This window comes from Nymphaea colorata, chromosome 1 (assembly GCF_008831285.2).
Source record: "Nymphaea colorata isolate Beijing-Zhang1983 chromosome 1, ASM883128v2, whole genome shotgun sequence".
In the NCBI taxonomy this organism is placed as follows: domain Eukaryota; kingdom Viridiplantae; phylum Streptophyta; class Magnoliopsida; order Nymphaeales; family Nymphaeaceae; genus Nymphaea; species Nymphaea colorata.
In genome coordinates, this window is record NC_045138.2 from 24,595,312 (window position 1) to 24,612,651 (window position 17,340).

Genomic DNA, 17,340 nt, shown 5'->3' on the forward strand with positions numbered 1-17,340 from the left:
TCTCCTTGTCCATTAATGATATTAAGATGGGTTTTATCCCAGCTTTGAAATATAATCATCCTTGGATTAAAAAAAGTTTACAAATGGTCAAGTAGTGGGTGGTGGCCTAGCTATGACATTTAACTCAATAATTCAACGACTCCCAGATAGAATCTGCTGATCATCAGTACCAGTCATTCACATTGAATTTCCATAAGGTTTTGACTTAAGCTGCCATTGATTTCTCCGCACATGCACACACGCCACATGCAAAGTTCCTCAAGCCCATAACTAAGCATTTACCCGTACCTATATATGCACACATCATTGACATGGATCAGTTAATTAGCATGTGCATGTGTAATCAAACAAGAAAAAGAAGAGATATTTTAGACCCATGCTCTGTTGTCTAAGGCCATAACCAAAAGATCAAGCAGATTAAAGGCTTGCTCAAAAGGGACACCCATGAAAACAAAACCGTGAAAAGATTAAAAAAAAAAAAGTATGTATCAAATAAGATTCTTAAATTCAGGGTTCTCCATTCTGCCCGCAATTGGGCAGAAGAGTGAGTTTAGATGTAATTTTCTGGGTACAGTGTTAAACTACTGTTTACCATGGCAAAGTTAGGACATCATGAGGTCGAAGCCACATCTATTAGAGTGATAACCTAAGTTTAGTAAATCAATTAAGCTCTAACGAAAAGGAAGGACTAACTTAACTTCTTTACTAGTCCTCAGCAGGTTCTTCTTGCTTTAATAGGTCATCAAATAAAAACAGTCATTGTTTGCCAATTTAGCTATGATAAGCTTTAATACAATACAGATTTCACATGAAAACCTGCTCAAATTGGGAGATTCGATCACATGATTAGCACCATAATAGTATATGCTACTATATAATGGAAAGCTACAAGATGGGATTATTACCGACGGCCAAATCAAAAGGTTGTTAGCTGCAACCTATCACAGCGAAAAAGGGGAATCAAACAATTAAAATCGGAACCAGACCTACAATTAAAAAGCAGATTATTTGACTCCGACATAGTGGTAGAGTCAGGACGCTGCAATTGGTCATCGATTCGTTGAAGATATTTGATGCCAAAGGTTCTAAGCAGCAATTTAAGTTGAACAAACGGCCTAATATCGAGAGAAAAAAAAATGACAGATGAATTTAACCCAAGCATTGCTATAAATAACCTCTTCACGTTTTAAACGGCAAGGTTTTTCTCCGATATAATATAGCTAGCTTAAAAAAAATGGAAAAACGTGTCAAAAAATTTCAGAAAAACAAATAAACATGCTCTATCTGAAGACAGTGGCCAAGCTAGCAAAATTAGTTGGAGGGGAAGATGTTTAAAAATAGACAAATTTGTGGGGCACTTTTATATATATATATATTAATTTCAGAAACTCTGCCTGCGGTGACAAATTTTTAAATTATGAAAAAACGTTTGCACGGACGCATATCACTTTGATTACAGAAGTTATAAACTATTACACATTTCTCAGTAAGTTCCAACTTTTAATTGCTTCGCGTTCGGAGGTGTGAAAAGACATTTTAAGGCAACTTTTTGTAAAATGACCAGCTCGTCCAGGTCTCCTACTCCAAGTCTGATTTCTATGGACCCCAAAAGAAAAGAAAAAAAAATACAATCACATTAAACAAAGCACAAACTTAGTGACGTAGGCCTTTGAAAATCTTATCTTAAATTGATTCCTAAGTAGACATTGACCAACAGTATTAACTGTGCATCTCAACTGGATAGCCATAAACACAAGAAGAAAATGGTTAGATTATGAAAAGACAACATGAATCATTGTGATTGGATTCTTTTGAAATTGGGAAAGGAAGAAAAATCCCAGTAACTCTTCCACCTTTGTTTATGGTTTATCCGCATTCTATTCAACATAAAGCATCGGACCTGGCCAATAACAGTTGATTGGGTGCAAGACTCAAAGATCTTTGAGCTGCGTTGAAGGAGATCGAAAGTTCGATAATCAGGTGACGTCTCTCTCTGCATCAGCAGTTGCTGAACCCAATTGACGTACACACAGAGGAAATTTTTTAAGAGTGTGAAAGCTAGAAATAATATATTGTTCAAGTATATGATTTGGAGGACTGCAAATTTTCGAAATCCACAAAGATCACATAGTGTTCTCTGCTGCCAAACGACTCGTTCGTTCTCTCCTCTAATTACCATCTGTAGTTTTCATTTTAAGCATAAACCAATGGCCAACTTCACCATCATTCACCTTCAAATGAGTTTCTAAATGATCAGAAAAACTCATAGTCTCCCGGCTGATAGATACTTCTGACTTTTGTTATGGAGGCTTTTAATTTTTGACAAATTGCTTGATGACAGAAACCCATACTCCCCATCATATAAGAAGTTTTTTTTTTTTTTTTTTTCCGTTTCATGTCTCGCATTAACCATGACAAATCTCAGTTCATTGAATCCGACAATAGTAACATCACTCTCCTCAACTTTGAAAGTAAATATAAAGGAAAGAGCTAAAAGGGGAAAACAAAAAGTTTGGCTTTCTGCACTAGCCAAGAAATTTTGTCGCTAGCCCAGTGGCATAAAACTTCAAAGCTACTAGCCCCACCTTCATTACATATGCATAATTTGATTTATATAAAGGGTTGCACCTACTAGATTCAAACCAACAATTGTAATTGGCTTTTTATTAGCCGACGCAATCAGTTACTCTAGAATTCTTTGAGTTTAGACCCAGCTTAGCTTGAGGTTCGCAACTTTCAGTCTTTTGAAAACATGTGAGGAATAGAGTCTAGTCTGGTTGAAGAGCACTAATACTACGAATAGTAGATTTAAGAAACAACCCATATGTAAAAAGAAATATTTATTATATGAAACAACCCATAAGAAACTACACATGCCCACATATACCTAGGCCACTAAAATATGTGGGTTCTTAAGATTCAAGATGGTGAAACCCCAAAGAATTTGGACAAAGTTGAAGGGCCTGTAGAATTTTTGCCTTTCAATTTTTCATGGGACTGATTTTGCACGGTTGTCATTCACGGCCGGACGCAGCTATCACTAAAAAGGGCACAATGTTTGGCATTATTCAAAAAGCAACCAAAGTTTTTGTGCGTTCAAGCATCTTATCCTGGATTTATCTCCTGGCATCAAAAACCTGAAAACTTTTTTTTTTTTTCCTGTACTTTTTCTCTTTTGAGGTGCCGAGGAACCTTTTCGGATGAGGCCACTTAATGGGCCCTGCCTCATGGTGAAAAGAACAGAGTCAGGATTTGCAAATTGGCCGGCCGAATCTTACTTTAAAGTTCTGCCATCATCTATTGTATCGATTTTCATTCAAACTTTACTTCAATTGCATTTTTGGTCTTGAGTCCCATTTGTGCTTGCAGACCTTGCACAAATCTGGGCGCATCTCTTGTTCGATTCCCTTAAGTGCTTCTCTCCGAATGAAGTTGAGAATTAGGCTAAAGGGTTGCGAAAGTGGCGAACTGATGTGGGTTGTGGTTGTCCATCCCCCTCCTAGATCTCTCTCTGGAAGAGGCACACAGCAGGGAAAAAGGTCTTTATCTTCGCCGTTTAGGCAGCCTAACAGAGACCTAATGCGTGTCCAAGGGCTTGACTCTGGGACGCATGGCCACAAGTTTTTGGGCGACGACGATGTTGATGTTGATGATGGTGACGATTCCATTTTGTAACTTTCTCGGAAGATGGTGTCATCTGTTTTGTTCTGTACGCGACGATGGTGGTGGCAATTTGCTTTCATGTAAATGTCAATTAAAATTAGTGTGGCATCTGATTCTCAGGAGCAAAAAAATCGCCAGCCAACGCTACACATCATGCACACCCCCCGCAACCTGTGACCGACAGTGGCACTTTAAAAACTCTTCATCAAAATGAAAAGCATATAATAAAGATTTGGAACAGTAACCTTTTTTTTGTATTAGATTGATACTGTAGTATTTATCGTTATGAAAATGTCTAAGGTTTTATGGAGTTTCTCACTGATATCGCTTCGCCTTCACCCAAGCTCGAGTTATACTCCAATTTATGAATTGCTCACCAGCTATAAGCCATCGATCTTAGCATCGTACTGAGATCTATTTCAACCGCTCGAGGGTCATGAATATTTCATATGCATGTAATTAACGCAGAAAAGCTTGACGAGTTCGAGATCTTTCTTTTTATATGAAGCCTGAATTTTCTATCAACATGACCTACCATTGAAGGCCAGCGACGATGCCTTGGTCGGTCAATGGATCAAGTCGCGAGCCTGCCAAAATCAGATCTGGACCCATTAAATATCCGAGAGTCTGATAAGCTTATTAGGATATGTATATTCATCATAAATCTGCAATCTTAAAAAAATTATTCAACTTGAAACGTCTCAGTTTTCTTTACCTGATAGGTAAGTTAGGCAGGGACTGCCTTGACATACCAATATATATATATATATCTCAGGTGTGAAAGTCTTGAACTCCTTCAACTCTAAAGGTTCATCTGAAACCCACCCAGATTTTAATAAGTTAAGATTGAATTGAGTCTAACAACCTGCATTGGCGTCATGGAGGAAGAAGAACGCAACTGACATGCCGTTGCTAGCATTGCCGTTGCTGACAAGCATCACTATCACTGTCGTATGTGTATCGTCCGATATCATGGCATACACACCAGATCGGCCCCCTCGCCGCCACCATGCGTGCACGGATAAATGAGTTTTAATTTAAACATCAGCAGAGGGGCCAGTTTGAGTCATATCAGCCTTTTAACGGTTGATTTTAGCTCGTATCAGCCGGATATATGAGCAAACAAATTAGTATAATTAAGTTCATTATAATTGTAAAAAGTTTAATTTGCGGGACATTGATAGCACATATGTGTCTAAAATGGCAAAAAATGCCCTTAGGAAGATGAAAAAAGAATGACCACCCACAAAGGCAATGACAAAGACAAAGTGAGAAAACTAAAGTTTGTTCATTTTGTCCTATCAATGGGCAACATGCTGAGAGTGAGTTGGCATCAAGCTAGTGATGTATACAGGAAAAAAAGAAAAGAAAAGAAGATTCGAGTATTTTGAAATTTGTTAAGAAAGAAAGAGTTTTTTGGACTTTTGATTATTATTATTATTTTTTTTTGTGGGGATTTCCCTATTTTACTAATAATTAGAGGTATTCTGATCATTACACCTCTCGATACAACAAATTATGATGGTGAATTTAACCAGCTGTACCATATATGTTCACCCAAACACAGCCGTGTACACCCAATTAGTCATTTTCCCGCCGGAAGACGGCCGTCACTTGCTCAGGCCATATATGTCGGATACTCGACCCGAAGAAGTTGGTTAACTCAACTTGGTCATTGAAAAAAAAAAGGATTAGAGTTGAAATTTAAGCATGTTTAGCTGTGTTGCCCATAAGATTATGTTAACAATAACATCAAGAATTATCACTTTCTCCAAGAAATATCCAAATTTAAAAAATTATCGAAAATAAAAAAAAAAATGTGTTTCAGGCCTGGTTTTGATATGTATGATATTGGGGCAAGCTGTATGCTTGAGTGTTCCAAAATAGAGTTAAATATGAACGAGGCAAACTAACTAAGTACAATATCTTTAAGGAATTTGTTGGGCTGCCTTTATATATTAATCTTGCCTCGAAGACAAATTGGTGCGTATCATGTTTCAATAGCGTGAAGCAGAAGGGATAACGTCTGGCTAACTGGAAATACGGCCAATGAAACCAAACGATAAGTTTTTTGGTGCACTGTGCAAATAGTGCATCATGATCGGATGTCGACAACAGACGAAACTTCAAAATTCAATTATTATGCTTCCAATAAGTTTCATAAAAGTTATTGCACTCATAATATGCTCCAGTCATTGCTAGAAAATATTTATTCAAAGAGAAGAAATGCATTCAGAAAAGGAAAATTTAATTCAAGTGTCAAACCCAAGTATCCTAAGTTCTTGTAATCAACAACTGTTTTTCAAAGAGCTTGATCGAACTGAACAAGGTATGATCGGTTCCTTTTTATCAAACCTATTGTGGAATATCCAAAAGTTGTTTTATGCTTGTCTCTATTTCCTTAAGGATCTAATTGCAGGCAGATCCAAAATTATAGTTTGGCAACTTGATATAGACGTGCCATGAAGGTTAGGGCTACGAGATGATTTAAACTGTTCTCATGACAAGCTTTTTTCCTTCTTATCATTAAAGAGGAAAATGGAGAGCAAATTTTCTTGTATGCATAGGAGATGAGCGGATCTATGAAGAGGGCTTCTGTCGCACCTTATATATGCTACATTACGTTGGTTCTACGTACATTATCTATTACATACATATTACATGTACTAGATATGAACCCTTCAGAAAAATGAGAGAAGAGGTGATTAGTTTGAAATCCTACTATAAGAGTGATCATTTTTGAGCCAATTTGGAATATGCAAGTTGATCTTAACCTAACTGGACCCACAGTTAACCACGTTGCATCGTTAATGACTCTATGGACTTCATTGAATTGGGGATATTTCATTTTTCTAATTTTCCTTATAAGCCTGCAGACCATTTTCATACTCAGTAGTACCATGTCTCAATTGAAAAAAAAAAAAGGAAAAATCAAACCGCCCTAAACTCGAGGTACCTTTTAGAGGGAGTTTGATAAGAAAAAGACTAAAAAGTTTGATAAAAAAAGACTGTTTTTACTGCACAATGCACATGTTTCTAAAGAGTATATTCTGAGAATACTATTTTACTGTTCCAGACATTAATATTCATTATCACACCATATTTCCTGAAATAAGAATACGGAAACTCTTAGAATATGTATTTTACAAACATGTATTCCAAAGTTGATACTGCCATCTTTTTCCCCGTTTAGCTCCAACAACAGTCTGGATCAACCTTCGTGTACTAGCTTTATCTCAATGGGTACAAGAACTAGTTAAGAGTATCAAGAAGGTTCCAGTTCCTGCTGCCCTGCAACTTGAGTCTTGAACTTTCTCATAGTGCTGTTCTTACATGGCATGGTGCAGAGCCGAGGATTGCTTGGGCTTGTTAATTTACTGCCCATGAGGCAAACTTCCCTCTGGTTCGTTATAGGACAGTGGTCAATGGGTTGAAAACATTCTATGATTAAGATCTGGAAATTAGGAAAACAGAATCTGTACATTAATGAACTCTGACTCGGCAAGCAAATCTGAAATCAAGTCTGAGATGGGAGAAGGATCTTACCCATTTACAGGTAAATGACGAATCTTATACCTGGGAAATCTGGACTTGATTTTAGAAATGCGGGTCCGGAGTCTGATTCCATTACAGAGTCCTGATCAAGTGAGATGTTATGTTAAACGATGAATTTGAATTTCCCCATCATCTATAAAAGAATAACTCAGGAACATTTGGTGTGCAAAGGCTTGAAAGTTGGATGCTTTTAAAGAACAAATGCTAGTGTATTGGTTGAATTCAAATTTGAACCAATTTTATCGTGGCCCAGAAACACAAGAAGCTTAGACTTTAGAAGGGACTCCCTATCAATAAGCAATTTGGATGTGAGTGAATCCGGTTGGTAATTGGATTGAATGTTTTCCTATTGAGACAAAATTTCACCTTTGTAAAACTTTGTTTTTACATTCTCTAATCTTTTGCCAAAAGAATGTGTGAAAAATGTTTTTTATTCCCCCACAGTCAGAAGAATCTAGGCCATACTTAATGTTTTAAATGTTTTTGTTACTCTGCAGAGGATTATGGATATATAAATGAATATATGCACGAGTCATGCAACTGCCGATGTTTCCGTCTTGATCGGGAAGATGATGTCGCTGCGTTGTGAAGAAAAATGAAGCATACAACATCGAAAAATGGTAGATGTACTTTAAAGAAATGCAGCCCATGGAGATGTACTTTCAGAGGCAGTAAACAGCTCGATGGAGATGAACTCCTGTGTAGGTAAACAGCTTGAAGTAAAGGTGAACAAAAAGGTACTGGGCAAGAATTGGAGATTGGTACTAGACAAGAATTGCATGGAGATTGGTACTAGACAAGAATTGAAAATTACAGCGCATTAAAATAGTGAGATGTACTGTTGTACGCAATGCTAACCTGAAGTATGTACTGCGAAGATCTAACTATTGCGATGTAGAGCGAGCTGCATGATTGTGCACACATGGAAAATGAAACACTTAGCAAAAAGTGGGGGATAAGGATTTTTGCACCAAGGAAATGCAGGTGCTAGTGGCGTGGAGTAAGAGAATTTTCATGAGTTCAATCACCCTTACCTCACTGCTGCAATAGTGCAGCATGTGATCTACTACACTGACAGTGGTTGGACCATTTCCGTTTTATCAGTTGAGTATTCTATTGTAATTCTGAACATTTTCCAGCAAACTTCTTTCAATGTCTTCCCCCATCTCAGCGAAACAGAAGGGGCTATCTGCAGCAGCTAAACAGAACTTCACTGTCGTTGAGAACTGCCGGTGGTTTTGAAAGTAAGAGGTATCTATCACTTGCGTGGAAAAGCTTCCGCCTGTTTTCTCAGCGATACTAATACAATTATCCGCCATGTAGGTCGGCAGATCAATGAAAAAAAATCATCTGTACTGAGGTTGAAAGCTGAGTTGTATGTTAGTTGCTGTTGTTGGTAACCAGCGTTCATTTCCGGCCTGGCCCAACGCCAAATTCTAATGTAGAAGGGTCCCCAACGAAAGCAGGATTGTCTTCCTTACAAGCTTCCCATAAGCATAAATGGCTTCTTCTTGTTAGCGGAATCGGACCCCCTGCCAGCTGCCCTACCTGCTTGACATGCCGCTCAGCTTCTATGAGTGGACCAGGTCTGACTGGCAACGATGGGCCCCCGATTACCAACACAGAAATTACAGTTTTTCAATAACAAGATCTGATCGACCATACGATCCACTCCACTGTTCCCGGTAGGATCAAGTTGGTTTCTTCTCGGCCAAGAACCACTGAGGGCCACTTATCATCGAGATGGGCAAGGCAGCCGGCAGGAGGTCTGATTCCGCTGACGAGAAGAAGCCTTTTATGCTTTTGAGAAGCTTGGAAGGAAGACAATCCTGCTTTCCTTCCGGACCCTTCTATGTTAGAGGTGGACATCGGGCCGAGCCTGACGGGCCCAAAAATCGGGCTGGAGCACGACTTGGTATCCAAAACTTGGCCCAGCCCGGCTCAATTATAATAAAATAATATTTTTATTATTATAAAATATTTTTTAAATACAAAATTCATATTTTTAGTAATAAAATATATTATTAAAATAAAATAATTTATTTATTTTTAATCCTTAATGGACGGAATCCTGCTCGGCCCGAGCCAGTTAAGGATTAAAAAAATATTTTTTTAATGAGGGTGGTCAGGAAACCCAAAGACCATTGCAAATGCACTATGCCTATTAATTTCTGGAAACTTGATTTGAAGATGATTTTTGATATGGAATAGAAGGTAGGTTGTATATTGGGTATTCTTTTTAACATATGATACATAAACGCCAGTTATTCTTTGACAAACTTAGTTGCATAGAAATCCAATCTGAAAATGAAAAATCTGCTCAAGCCATGTATAGAAAAACTTAGTTGTATACAACATTCTTATTAATTTATATATAAAAAAATTTATTTTAACCCCTTTGGTTTAGGAGAGAAGTATACGTCAACATGGTTAATTTCCTTGCAGATGTAAAAACTCGTATCCATAAGTTTTCGGACATGCGATGTATCTGTTTTCTTTCCTAAAACCCCACCACCGGTGGAAGGATTGAGGAGTGCAAATACGAATAAGAAAAGAAGAGATTTGGAAAATATATTTTGGAAAGGACGAACAGGAGAATGAACAATAAGGCAGGTTATATAGAAAAAATTTGTCATATATTCAAATTGCACCTACCTTACAAAAAAAATATACTAGTTTCATATTCCAACAGACATATAAAAGCCCAAGTAACACTAATTTCCTACTAAACTTATTATCCGTAGAGAACTACTTGATTGTCGAATTACATTGCACGAAAACGAACAGATACCAATAATTTCTTAATTCTTAGTTCTTTCCTTTAACGCATTCATAGAGACCTCATGGTGAAGATACTGCGGAATGCAGCACGTTCATCAAACCAAACATACATAGGATGCAGCAAGTTCCCTCTGCAAATTAAACCAAATTTTCTTCTAATCCTTCACATTACAAAGAACAAATGGATAAGAAAAATATATTACACAGAAATAAGCACAAGTTTAAAATTCCGTAGTTCTTGTGCATGCACTTGATTCATTCACGGAGACAACTTTCCGCAAAGAATGATTCGATAACTAATTACAAAGCATGAATTTAAACAGAAAGCTGAAGAATATCCCCTAGTGCTTCAACCCAACAAATCTAGAGAAAGAAAAGACGGTATGATTGGAAGCGTGAGAAAGAATCAATGAACTGTCATCAAGAAAATAATCCTCCCAGTTTGGGGGTGGCGGGTAGCCCACGTACAGACTTGGGCCTCTCCCTTGCCTTGCAGTTTATTGTTTTGCAGGAACTCTTTCCACTTCCCCAACAGGATGTAAGTGCCACAGGACTTCCACAACTTGAACCGCATCACGTACTCTTCTCTGTTTTGATCAAAGGCGGTGAGCTCGAGCCCGTCCTTGCTGTCGAACTTGTCGATATCTTCCTGCGAAAAGAGGGGCCACTTGAAATTTGCAGTCTTCGGCACTGACAGTCTGCACTGGCTCAGATTGGTATCGGTGCTTGTCAATTTCTTGCTCAAAAGAAAGCTGGGCCCGCAATTGAGAAGGTCGGCTATGTTTCTGAGTGGACCATCTTCGGGAAACAACCTTGGGTGCTACTGCTGCCGTTGCTGAATCGCGTACTTTTCTTCGTTTTTATCATATTAATTTTTTTAAATTATATATTTTATTATTTAAAATACAATTTATATTAAAAAAATTATTTTATAATTTTAAAAATAATTTCTTTATTGTAACCAGGTCGAGCCGGGCCAAGCCGGTCTTTTCCCTTTCTAGAGAAATGTTAACCTCTGGTTCGTCATTTCCAAAATATGTTTTCCAAATCCCTTCCATGGGGTTTTAGGAAAGAAGAAAGATACATGGCATGTCTGAAAACTTATGGATACGAGTTTTTACATATGCAAGGAAATTGACCATGTTGACATATACTTCTCTCCTAAACCAAAGGGATTAAAATAATTTTTTTTTATATATAAATTAATAAGACTGTTTTATACAACTAAGCATGGTTTGAGCAGATTTTTCATTTTCAGAATGGATTTCTAGAATAACTAGTGTTTATGTATCATATGTTAAAAAGAATACCCAATATACAACCTACCTTCTATTCCATATCAAAAATCATCTTCAAATCAAGTTTCCAGAAATTAATAGGCATAGTGCAATGGTCTTTGACTGCCAGACGAGCACTTAGGTTTCTCATCGCCCTCATTAAAAAAAAATTATTTTTTAATCCTTAACTAGCCGACGCCCAGCCCTATTCGACCTGTTAAGGATTAATTTTTTTTTATAATATATATGTTATTATTAAAAATATATATTTTAAATATTTATTTGAATCGGACCTGGCGGGGCTGGGCCGGGCTAGACCCCTTTGCATGAGATCCAATTGGATCGGACTTGGTGTACTAAATCTGTCCTGGATTTGAATAGATTATTGTTTACATCGGATCTCAGATCTGGGGTGACCCGAGGAATACAAGGTTTTTCTACTTAATATGGATCTGGAATCCATATTGCCAAAAAATCCACTAGTTAAACAAACATTGGGTCCCATAAAGCGCGGATTTCACATCAATAGACGCAAACAGATCTGATTTAGAAACAATGCAGCTACTCCCATATTCGATCACCCGAGTACTAAATCAAAATCTTTTGATATGGTTGGATTATTTGTCTTTAGATCCATTAACATATTCTGTGTTAGCTTTCCAGGTGCGCACTAAAGGAAAGTCTATTAACTTTCCAGGTGTGCACGCAAACGCGAACCATGTTGTTGTCGGAGTATGACACCCTTTATCTCACCCCTATCTCTCTCTAGATCTCTCTCACGACCAGACCACCATAAGCACATATACACATGCACATAACCATGGAAGGAGTAGCAGAGCAGATGTATCTGCCGCCAGGGTTCAGGTTCCACCCCTCTGATGAGGAGCTGCTTCTCCGGTATCTCCTTCCCAAGACTCTAGGCATGGCTTTTCCCCGCAACGTAATCATAGACATGAACCTCTACAGATATGACCACAACCATTACGTTCAATCTTCTTGCTTATTCTTCATGGTCAATATTCTATGTTAGCTTCTTGACAATATTGGATCAGTTTGAATGTTGCAGGGAAGACTTTGTTAATTGATTCCGATAATGAATGGTGTTTTTTTACCCAGAGGGACCGCAAGTACCCAAATGGCTCACTGCCGAATAGAAGCTCAGGCTTTTGGAAGGCTACGACACTGACAAGATGATAACATCCAGTGGCCGGAAAGTTGGCGTGAAGAAGTCGCCAGTCTTCTACATTGGGAAGCCACCCAATGGCCCCAAGACCAATTGGATCATGCATGAGTACAGGGTGCTTCTTGACGGTGAAAATGGCAGCTTCCCCGAAAAAAAGGAACCAACCAGAGTAAGTGGCAATGCTGCCCGTTTTTTCTCTAGGTCACAAAGAGAAAGAGAGAGGTTATATATAACTCAATATAGTGACTGAGAAACACTTTGACTGGAATCACTGAAAACTATGAACAATGGGAGGTTTCATTATCATGAATGTTGGGAAACATTCCTTTCCTTGAAATAAATGTCTTTTCACTCTGTGGGCAAGCCCTAAAAGTACATTTTTTGCTGTATCTAACAGTGTCAGATGGATAATTGGTTCTTATGCCGAATTTGCACAACAATCAGAACTCCCTCTAAAAACCAACAAGGCCACACTTAGAGAAGATGCTGAAGTTGTCCCTTCCTTTAAAGGGTGCATGTTTTCAACCATTCCACGCACTGATCAGCAGCTTGCCGGGGGCTCACTGCTTGAGAGAGAGACCTGCTACCGGGTGTCCATCGGCCCGTTAATAATTTAAAAATATTTTTTTTTATTTTTTAATTTAATAACGTATATTTTATTATTAAAAATATATTTTATATTATAAAAAAATATTTTATAATTAAAAAAAATTATTATCAAACGGCTTGGGCCCAGGCTATTGGAATGAGCCCGGGCCCGAAGGGCCGACCAGGGCGGAGCTGGCCCGACGCTGTTGGTGTATGGAAGTTGATCCATACTGGACACTCATTTGCATATATGTCATTTTGTACAAATGCGGGTTTGCCCTAATCCTTATGTTTTGAGGATGGCCGCCGCTTGAGAGAGTCTGTCTGTGTGTGTTCTTCTAAGAGAGAGAATACAAGAGATCTGTGCGACCGTGGACGTAGGAGATTATTGCTCCGAACCACGTAAATCGTTGTCTTCTTCCTTGTTGCTTCTAACCCCCTCTTGAGAGTGTGAGAAGAGAGTTTTCTGTGTTGTTCCTAACAGACGCCCATCCTTAGCTACCAGCCACTGGAATTCCCTGACATGCCCAGCCTTTGAGGTCTCAGACATTGTCTACCCGGAAATGCTAACATATTTGCCAAACAGCAGCTTAATTAGTACTGCTGATGATGGAGGTGAAAACATTTTTATGCAGCAAAGACATGGGTTTTGGCATCAAGAGCACAACAGTGGAAGCAGCAATGACAATTATACATCAGGTCTTGAGCTCCCTGGTGCATGGCAGCTCAGTGGGCTCTTTTCCATGAACACGAATCAAGACATTGAAGCTAGCTACCGCCAGAGGATATGACTCTTTACTATGACTTTGAGGGCTGAAAATAAGTCATGCAACACTTCAAAATTGAGTGCTTTTTTTTTCCTTATAGAAACACTTTACAATTTGTCGAGCGCCTCTACGTGATTATACTTTCTGTAAATTACACTGCTATTGGTTATGAAGGTCCGGTAGACGTAACCTCATTGTTTACTGCCCCGTAAGGGCCATGGCCCCTCCGAGTTCTGAAAAAACAAAATTTGCATGTTAAAATAAAAAAAAGTGTTTGTTTAGCCCCTGTAAACTGATTGGGAAAACAAGTATTGGTTCTGTTCTAGCTCCGCCCCTAAGCAATTGATAGAAGCGCTAAACATGAAGACCCCCAACAAACCAAAATCTCAACAGTTCTACTTACCTAGAAATATGGAATTGGAAATATATTTCTAGAAATATATTTCCTGAAAAAAGTGAATGGGAAATATATTTCCGATTCCAATTTTGGTGTGTGTGTGATGAATGAGAAATATATTTTCGAAAATATATTTCTGAGTTTGATGGTGGAGAAATATATTTCCAGAATTCAGACACAAGACAACAGTGGTGAGAAGGCATTAGAAACAGAAAAACACAAAGCGGTGATTTTGGAACATCCCTTGGATGATAACTCATGATGGCAAGCATACAGTATTCAGACAGCAAGTTAGCTTTACTGAACTCGGCTCACAGCCCTCCCGAACATTTTGGGGAACCAACAAGCAGTCGATCATGTACACGAAATGATTATGCAGTTGGAATTTTTTCAGCAAATGACTCCATTCAGAAGAATTATGCAGCTTATGACACAAGCAACATCCATCATAGCATCTCACCCGTGAGGAAATTACAGACAGAAGACACCAAATCTCTTGCATGGAAAGAAGGCAGTACAAACAGTACACAGCAAATTGGGCTATCACCCGAAGTGCTGTTAAGAAGCCCCTTGACCTGATATTCGAAAAAGATTTACATGAAACTGATATTTATGCTCTGCAGTTATTTTCCAAGCCTCGACAATGCTCAAGACAAGCAGCATAACGAGAGGAAACCGCAAATGTTTCAGTACATTCTTCATATTTAGTTGTGGCAGTGTAAGTGCTCAAGTGAATTGCAGCAGAGGTCTCTGCTGTCAAGTAAGCTGGAACAGAACAGAAAGCACGCTGCTACTTAAAAAGCTAGAGAAGGGTTCTGGTATTTGTATACACATATTCTTCATATTATATATAGTAGTCTAGTCTACCATCTAACTCAAGATGTAAAGTTGGTTATAGATATAGTGTTTAGTATGAGGTCCAAGCAAGCCTGAGAATTGTTCATATAAAGTTAGTATGAATATTAGAATAATGACCCCGAAAAAATGAAAGTGAAAACATCCTGAACACTGTATCAATCAGTTGTGTATCATGACCTTTTCTTTTTGCCAGATGAGCTTTAAAGCTAGCTAACAAAATATGATGAAATCCGTGCAAAGAAATAAGTGAAAGATTCTATTGGGTAAGCTTTTATAGCCATGAAAATATGAACAAGAAATATATTTGACAGAAAGATAAGTTAAAACATGACTAGTTTTAAAATATTTCAGGTACGGTTTGGAGGCAATAAATAAAGGTCGCTCGTGTTTATGTTCTGAACCTTTAATTTTATCACAAAAAATTATAAGGTCAATGACTTTTAGGGCCTGGAAATCCGAACCATACCAGTGGCTTCATAGCAGGATTAACAAAAAATAAGTTCTAAATATAGGCAGTCACATATATATATATATATCAAACCTACTAAAACATTGAGAGAATCGGCTAAATAAAATTGAAACCATAATCATTGGAAAATCAGGCAAAATTATGATTTATATATTTAAATTAAATAAAAAAATAAAAGAAAAAAATAAGAAAAACAAAAAAAAATGTAAGGCATCGATCAATTAATGATGAATGAGATTGCGGTTGCCTCCATTAAATGATTTATCGTATCAACATATAAGACAAGCTTCCAAGCTTCAATTTGGTTGTAGTAGGTGGAACTTGGGCTGGGAAACCCCTCTTGTACCTTTGCACAACGGATCCTTTGGCAAAATAATACAAGTTCCAATTTCTTGTTCCCCCACGTGAGAGCCCCTGCCACGAGGTTGTGGCGCCAAAACTCTACTGCCGGAACTTCTTCCGCGAGAGAGATATCGCCTGAAATCCAGAGGAGTGAGCATCAGAACTCCCATTTTTAGAAAAGAGGCCTCCACTATTGGATGGCCTCTTTCCCTTCTCTATCATGTCCCTCTTAGGCAATAGCACATTGTGTAGTGTTTGGGCTCGAGCAGGTAAACTACTTGGTGTTTCCTGTACATTTTTTATCTTAGGTCCACACCTTCGGTTCAAGCAACTATCTCCACATGGTATAGCTGGTCAACCTGGTGCTGGTGAAACTCTACATTGTCAGTTTGATTCCAATAGACATTGTATTTTGTGTCAATACTAGTTTATCTATGTTAGGTCTACACTAATTACAGTGACAGCCTTAGACGGTAGGGGCAAGGAAAAAAAAGAGTTCAGCCTTGATAGGAAACAAAATATTCCTCTTGCTCACCCAAAAACATATACTCAGTGATCGGATTCAAGTTACCAAACATTCAAATATTTGACCAATCCTGAACCAGAATCACCTATATGCAACGGGGAAGAAAAAGTACAAAACTCCAACAGGGGCAGCCGGAGTCCTGAATACAAGAGGTTAACCGCCCTTCCACCGACGAACCCGCCTTTCACGCCTAGAGCCGATGCTTGTTTTTGCCTTACTCAAGTGGTTGACGTCTACGAGAATGAAACTAATGATTGGTGTTCTACTTTCCATGACCCTTGATGCACATTTTTTCCAATTTCCTGATTAATATGTGAATGAAGATGCAAGGGTGGAGGAGGGAGTTGGAAACTTGGAAGGGGCCACGGTCCCCATGAGATTTTACAAATAAAAGTGTTGATTATATTTTTTTTTGAAAAAAAAAATATTTTTTCCTTAATAATTTTTTTTGAAACCACTATAAAATTTTGCAAACATAGTTCGGATCCCCAGGAGGAAAAAAAAATCTTAGTCTGCACTTCTGATACAATGAGTTGTTTGGATTTGAGCAAGTTACAAAAACAAACCACAGGAACCTTTGGCAGGTCTAGAATTTGGACCAATAAAGAAACTCTTAATTCAACTATTTTGATGGAAAAGAATGCATAAAACTATGCCATATTGAAGTTAAACGCTTCCAAATGTGAGAGAGAGAGAGAGAGAGGGAGAGAGCCTACACTTTCTAGGTTAAGATGATCAAAAGTGTAGATATCATCCCCTTTAACCTTCGGGTCATAGGACCTCTCGGTCTTCTTAAGCTTTGGGATCAAGTGATTCATAAACACCGAAACGTCTAATAAAGCCATGATTGAAAATCAAAGTAACTCATTGTCTTTCTATGATTGTCATAGCCTTCACATGAGCACCTATTTATACTTAGAAATGAAGGTGAAAC